Source organism: Lathyrus oleraceus, chromosome 7 (genome assembly GCF_024323335.1).
Source record: "Lathyrus oleraceus cultivar Zhongwan6 chromosome 7, CAAS_Psat_ZW6_1.0, whole genome shotgun sequence".
Lineage (NCBI taxonomy): Eukaryota > Viridiplantae > Streptophyta > Magnoliopsida > Fabales > Fabaceae > Lathyrus > Lathyrus oleraceus.
This window is the reverse complement of record NC_066585.1, coordinates 28,647,494-28,655,816: the sequence shown is the minus strand read 5'-3', so window position 1 is coordinate 28,655,816 and position 8,323 is coordinate 28,647,494.

Below are 8,323 nucleotides of genomic sequence, written 5' to 3'. Positions count from 1 at the left end.
CTTGGAAAAAGTACATCCACATTTTTTCATCATCAGTATAAGCGGATATCTTCCGGTAGTAAGCTTGTACATGAGTTCGGGGACAAGATGTGCCATTGTACTTGTCGAAAAATGGCGCTTTGAACTTGTACGGGATCCTCAACCCCTCAACTAAACCCATGTTAGTAACATCAAAGCCCAAAGAATTCTGGCACTCCATGGCGCGAATCTTTTCAGCAAGGGCGTCAACCTTTCTATCTCTCTCTTTCGCCTTTCCAAATTCATCATCATCACTGAGAATAGTGAACATATCTTCTTACTTGTCAACCAAATGAGAAGGATGGTGAATTGGAGCACGTGCCTCTCGAGCATTAGCAGCCTCTGTAATGATGGGTTGTCCGTTGATTCTAATACACGCAATTCGTCACCAGTAGCATAGTTGTTGACAGGGCTGGTAGCAGCAGCGGTGTCATTGACAAGGGTTCCTTCTGGCGGATTCTGACTGACAGGGGGAATCACAGTTTCTTGTCTCTGGACCAAGGCTCGGTGTTCCTCTTGCCCTTGCACTACCCCTTGCATCATACCTATGAATTGGGCCATGTAAGTCCTCATCTCTGCTAGATCTGCTTGAAATTGATCCATGATCTTCTGTTGATTCTGCCTTGTTGCATAACGGTGCGGACGATACTCAGCAATCCTGCCTGAACCGGGAACAAGAATGAGAAATCCTCTTCAAGAACACCTGTAATGATGCAAGAATGATATGTGTATGATGCGTATGCTATGTATGCGGATTAACTTTTTTTCTTTTTTATGCATTATTTTTTTAAAAAATAAACATGCTATAATGCAAAATGATGAAACAATGGCTGGTTGGTTGTGTATCACAAGGCACAAGATCAGAACTTCAGCGTGAATTCAGAACCGGGAACCATAGAACACAGTCATCAACTTAGAACCCATACTTCAGAACCGACGGTCACCAACAAGAACCAAACAAAAGTCACCAACAGGACACGGTCACCAACAAAATAAGTCACCATCAGTACCTGTAAATGATTCATTCCCTCCCCACTCACGGGTGTAATCTAGGCCAGGGTAAGGTTTAGAGAAATGCAGGATAAACAATCCTTTCAAGAATATCATCATATGCACACCAGGTGTATGCAACGATAATACCCCATCAGAATCTGAACTGCTCGTGATACCATGTTCTGCTAAGTGGCGCCATACCACCCTCTTCCCATGAATAACTATATTCCTAGGTGTCCTAAAGTTCACTCATAGCCTGTGTATTGGGCCTTTTACCTCTTGTGACTCCCACCCAACAGCGAAACAGATACACAGCCAGCACAATATACATGAAACAGTAAAGCGCACATAGGATGCAATGCAAGCAGATAAGTATGGAAAGCAATAAATAAATAACACACAATAGATAATAAACAAACAAACGCTAGGAAAGGCCCACTAGGGAAAATAAGTCCCCAGCAAAGTCGCCAGCTGTCGCTCCCCGGATTTCCCGAATCCAAGTACAAATGCGAAAAGGAGGTGGCGCGGAAAAAAGAATAGAGTCGCCAGCTATGTACTTTTATCCCAAGAGGAGGGAAAGGTAGTACTGCATAACCAAGAGGGAACGGATAAAACAAAGTCTTGAACCAAAGAAAACTGAGTAAGGGGGTCGGTTACGTGAAGGGAAGGTTATCGCACCCCTTCGCGTCTGTGGTACTCCACAGGATCCACGTTTGCTAATTATGTCTAAAGTGTGTGTATAAAAAGTCCTATATGCGATGCGAAAGAGAGAAAATCAAAGTAGGGAAAAGAAAGAGTTATCGCTCGCACAGGCCCTACCCTGCTGCATACGTATCTCAAGAAGGATTGAGAATCAGAGCACCGTAGCTCGGCTAACCTATTTTTGTTTGTTTTGTGTTTTTTAGATGAACAACGTTACTACGTGATCTACCATATGCTCGACCTTTGGAGACTTACTCGCCTGTAGTAGAAGGAGTTAACGTGTTCTTAGGAGAAGAAAAATCAACGAGTTTGTTTGTGTTTTAGGAATGCTCATGCAAAAAGGAAGTCCTAGACGAAGGAACCGTGCTACCTTAATTGACATGCAAATGAGAGACTATGCGAAGCCTAGCAATCTTATGGGGAAAACGATCACACCACACACAAAAAAACATATAGCATAGAGTAAACACACCAACAAGGGGGGCTCAAGCATACATGGGTAGGGCTTTAGACAAGAGGGGTTATATCAACCTCGACAAACAAGCCATGGAGAGGTAATCAAATGGGCTCTTAACCACTAACATTGAACGTCAGGGTGAGCGGATCAAAAGGGTAATGAGGATAAGACCTCATAGCTCTTAACCCTGGACAGGGTGAGCTCATGACAAAGCGTGGGGGTTCAGAAAGATGGAACCCTCTCCACTAACCGACCGGACAAAAGATCTTGGGATTTTGTTCTGAAGCATCGACACGTAGTGCGAGCATAAAGAACGAGACACTGAATAACGAGGGATTGACTACTAATCCCTTTTATCCGTCAATTGCCTCTTCATGGAGGTCTTTAGCACTGGTGCCTCTTCTTGGAGGTCTTAGGGGCACAAAAGTAAACACACAAAAACATCGCCTCCTATCGAGGTCTTCCAGCTAAGAAAGCGGTAAAATGCGGGAAAGATGTAAAAGGGATCAAAAGATCTACCACACGGATAAAGATCCGGAGTAACATCAACTAAAGAAACAAGAAACTCAGAGATCTCTCAAGCTAGCACCATCAAAGAAAGCAAGTCAGCAAAGTAATCAGAATAAATCTCCATAATGGTATCCCACAAATAAAGTGGAATACCAAGCAAGCTATCTCTTCAAGAGTCACGTGAGCCCCCTCACAAAAACTCAACAAACAAGTTAGCATAACAAGATCGGGTGCAATCAAGAGTTGCACCAAACAAAAGAACCATAACAACAACAACGTCAGGTAAACAGTGCACGGATGCAATAGAAAACATGTCACAACAAACACACAACAGATCAGATAGCAAATAGAAAAACCAACTACTGTCATGATCGCTACTGCTTCGCTTAGCGAAGACTTAGCGAAGCTTCGCTTAGCGAGGTGCTAGCGAATGCCTGCGGGTTCTGGGTTCTTCCTTGATAACAGTCCGATTTCAGAAACCCCAAATCCTATGGTACCCATTTCAGAAATAAGTGATTAAACATTCAAAGCATTGTTCTACACATTTATGCACATCTAAACCCACATGCAAAACCTAATGATACCCAGTCTCCCAAATTCACCCATAATGCCTCATACTTCAGAAACTTCAAATTGAAAGCATAAAGTAATGGAAATAGGGTAAACCTGATTGGAGAGATCGATTGAAATTGAATTGCACAGTTGGGTTTGCAAAGCAATGTTAGGGTTTATGGGAGATGGAATTGATAGAGGTGATTTTGTGAAGTGAATTTTTTCGGTGTGTATGGAGGCTGCTCTGAATTAGGGTTTTGTTCCAATGAATTTTTAGAGTTTATACTCTGATTTTCGTTGCTTGGTGGGCTCAAAATGAAGGCAATTCAGGTCCATGACTTTGTTATATCTTTATTTTTATTTATTTTTTAAACGCGTGGGCTTCGCCTAGCGAGCATGACAGTTCAGGACATTCTTCTGGGCGCAGGTGACTTTGGTGGCTTTTCTTGGGACTCGCTAGGCGAACCATTCTGCCCGCCTAGCGAGCATGACAGCTCAGGAACGAACTTTTGCTCCTTCAAGATTAACGTTTTGAATGATGAATAGACCCCACTTGAACATGCTGGAAGTAACTCAAGTCATTCCCTAGCCATTTGACCTTCAGTTGACCAACAGTTGACTTTTGACTTCATAGTTGAATTTGAACTATACTGAGCCCATTAAGCTTGATCCTTTAAAGAAACCTCTGAAAATGAAACCCTAGCTCCCAAGAGCTCTACACAACATCCATAAGACCTTCAAACCAAGAATGCATCTCAATCCTTGAGGAGCCCTACTTTGACTGCTTCAGTAGACCAAAGTTGACCAGAGGTCAAACCCTGATTCAGATGAACTTTGGTGAAATGCAATATGAGATGTTAAATGACCTAAAAATGAATGTATGAATAAGGAGGTCAAATTTGAGGTGCTACAGATATGGCTCCTGATAGGGACCAGTTGAGGACAATGTCCCAGAAAGAGAAAGAGACCTTCAAAGAATACGCCCAGAGATGGCGTGAGTTGCCAGCTCAGATAGTGCCACCCCTTAAGGAGAAAGAAATGACCAAGATCTTTTTGAAGACCTTGATCTCATTTTACTATGAGAGAATGATAGCCAGTGCTCCCTCAGACTTCACCGAGATGGTGAATATGGGGATGAGATTGGAAGAAGGAGTCCTTGAAGGACGTTTAACTCGTGATGAAGGCTCTTCGGCGAAGAGATATGGAAGCTTCGCGAAGAAGAAGGAAGGAGAGACACATGCTGTGTCTTCCCATGCCAAAAGAAGACCCTCTGTGAGGAGGAAGATTGATCGCCCTATCAACAACCAACATCAGGTAGCTCATATAGCACTTGCTTTTAGAGAATCTCAACATCATCAGCAACAACAGTCTCAGCAATATCATCAACAACAACGGCGTCCGCAACCGCAGGCCTACCAGCCTCGAAACAACAACAACGCCAGCACCAGCTACGAGTGGAAGAAGGTCATGTTTGATCCAATTCCGATGACTTATGCTGAACTATATCCCTCCCTGATAGAGAAGAAATTAATTACTCCGCGAGACCCTCCCGCTGTACCTACTAACTCCCAGTGGTGGTACAAGCCTGAACTTCACTGTGTATATCATTCCGGTGCTCTCGGACACGACGTGGAGAATTGTTATCCCTTGAAGACCAAGGTGCAAGACCTTGTGAGAAGTGGGATTTTGTTTTTCGAGGATGTAGGTCCGAATGTGAAGAAGAACCCATTGCCCGAGCATGGGAAATCTGTCAATATGGTCCAAGGCTACCCTGGCAAATACAAAGTCAAATATGTCAGTCATATTCGACAGTCTCTGGTTGTGATGCATCGTCTGCTGTATGATTATAGCCATTACGAACATGACCACAATAGATGTCGAGTCTGTTCTGTTAACCAGAGAGGTTGTCGCCAAGTGCGCAGAGATGTTCAGGAAATGCTGGACGAAGGAGTTATTGAGATCCTTCAAAACAGAAACGTTGACGAAGATGCTGTTGAAGTCAACGTAATTTCCCAGTATTCCGGTTACCTGAGCCTGTTACTATAAGGTATGATGGTAGCAAGAAGAAGGTTTCTCCTGCTCTGACTATCAAGCCAGCCGGTCCTGTACCGTACTCTTCCGAGAAGGCGGTCCCTTATCGCTACAATGTTGTAGCCCTGGAGAATGGGAAAAAGATGCCCTTGCCCTCTTCGTCTGTTGTTAATATTACCGACGTCAGCGGCTTGACCCGTAGCGGTCGTGTTTTTTCGGCCCCGCCGAAGCCTCAAGTTGATGCTCGAAGGGATGATAATGCTGATTTTGTTGAACGCCCGATTGGGAATGCTGTGAGCACTCCGAATCCGGCACCTGTTGTTAGACCCACCTCTACGTTAAATACTCCTACTTCTGCTGGCCCAAGTGGCAATACGAAAAAAGATTGTGATGAGATGCTGAGACTCATCAAGAGAAGCGAGTATAACGTTGTAGATCAGCTTCTACAAACGTCATCCAAAATATCTATACTATCATTGTTGTTGAACTCCGAACCACACCGAGAATCTCTACAAAAGGTGTTGGATGTGGCATACGTGGATCACGACGTCACGATTGAGCAATTTGATAGTATTGTTGCAAACATCACTGCTTGTAACAATTTAAGTTTTTGTGATGCTGATCTCCCAGAGGAGGGAAGAGACCACAACCTGGCATTACACATTTCTATGAACTGCAAAGATGACGCCATGTCCAATGTGCTGGTGGATAGTGGGTCATCATTAAATGTATTTCCAAAGACCACTCTTGCAAGGTTATCATATCAGGGGCCTCCCATGAGGCAGAGTGGAGTGGTTGTGAAAGCTTTCGATGGATCCCGCAAAACTGTGATTGAAGAGGTTGATCTCCCAATCAAAATCGGACCTATTGATTTCCAGATTACCTTCTAGGTTATGGACATTCACCCATCGTATAGCTGTCTCTTAGGTAGACCATGGATTCACGAGGCAGGCGCCGTGACATCCACCCTACACCAGAAACTGAAATTTGTGAAAAATAAGAAACTAGTGGTGGTAGGGGGAGAAAAGGCTCTCCTGGTTAGCCATTTGTCTTCCTTGTCTTATATCGATGCTGAGGATGAAGTTGGAACTCCGTTCCAAGCTTTATCTGTTGCTGAACCCGTTAAGAAGAGAACTTTTTCATTTGCTTCCTATAAAGATGCAAAGTTGGCCATTGAGCGTGGTGCAACTGCTGGTTTGGGGCAAATGATCAAGTTGGAAGACAATAAATCCCGGGCTGGCAAGGATTGTTCAAGAGTGGTGGATTTATCCACACTAGTCAAGATGAAGAGGCTGCTGCCATCTTGGAAGAGGATGCAGAGGATTCTAGAAACTTCATCATCCTTGCGGGAATCTGTAATAATTGGGTCGCTGTGGATATTCCTACAGTATCCATAAGTCAAAGTAATGTTCATTGTGTTTAAAAACCCTTCTCCCATGCCAAAAGGAGGAGTGATGACATTGTTGGCTCATAAATACAATGATACTTTCATTCAATAAACTCATGTTAAATGTTTGTTTTTCCAATTATTTTCCCTTTTCACTTTTTGCATGAAATTGGTGATCACAAAAAAAAAACCTACAAAAATAAGAACAAAATCAATCTTTTCATCTGCATAATGATTTGCTTTGCTTGAATTCTAAAATCCTTTTATATCCAAAATCATTATGCAGGTTAATCAAACCCATTGAACATAATGATCCAACGCCATCTCCCAACTTTGAGTTCCCTGTATTTCAGGCAGAAGAAGATGATGTTGAAGAGATTCCTGACGAGATTACTCGTCTACTTAAGCATGAAGATTGGGGTCTGAAGATTGTGTGCGAGAAGTGAAGATTAGGGCACTCCTGGAAGAGTCCGTTAAGAAGGGGTTGATTGAGTTGCTACGAGAATAAGTCAATGTCTTCGCCTGGTCGTATGAAGACATGTCTGGCCTGGATACAGATATTGTGCAACATTTCCTGCCTCTGAAGCCTGAGTGTGTGCCTGTGAAGCAGAAGCCCAGAAGAACTCATCCTGATATGGCAGTGAAGATCAAAGAAGAAGTTCAGAAGCAAATTGATGCAGGGTTTCTGGTGACTTCTACATATCCTCAGTGGGTGGCCAATATTGTGCTCGTGCCTAAGAAAGATGGAAAAGTCTGAATGTGTGTGGACTATAGAGACTTGAATAAAGCTAGTCCGAAAGATGATTTTCCTCTACCAGATATTGATATGTTGGTAGATAATACAACTAAATTCAAAGTCTTCTTGTTTATGGACAGATTTTCCAGATACAATAAAATTAAAATGGCACCCGAGGATATGGAGAAGACAACATTCATCACACCTTGGGGAACATTCTATTATCGAGTGATGCCCTTCGGTTTGAAGAACGCCGGAGCCACGTATCAACGAGCTATGACTACCTTGTTTCATGATATGATGCACAAGGAGATCGAGGTATATGTTGATGATATGATCGCAAAGTCAAGAACGGAAGTTGAACATGTTAAGCACTTGTTGAAGCTTTTTCAGCGTCTGAGGAAGTATAAGCTTCGTTTGAATCCAAACAAGTGTACATTTGGAGTTCGTTCTGGTAAGTTATTGGGCTTTATCGTTAGTGAGAAAGGTATTGAGGTTGATCCTGCAAAGGTCAAAGCAATACAAGAGATTCCTGTGCCCAGAACTGAGAAGCAAGTCATAGGTTTTCTTGGGCGCTTGAATTATATCTCTAGATTTATATCCCACATGACCGCCACATGTGCGCCGATATTCAAGCTCCTCCAGAAAGATCAGTCTCATGATTGGACCAAGGATTATCAAAAGGCCTTTGACAGTATCAAAGAGTATTTGTCTGAGCCTCCGATTCTTTCTCCACCCGTCAAAGGGAAACCATTAATCATGTATCTGACAGTTCTTGAAGACTCAATGGGTTGTGTCCTGGGTCAGCAAGATGAATCAGGGAAGAAAGAATATGTTATATACTACTTGAGTAAGAAGTTTACTGATTGCGAGTCTCGATACTCAATGCTTGAGAAGACATGTTGTGCTTTGGCTTAGGCTGCTAAGCGTTTACGCC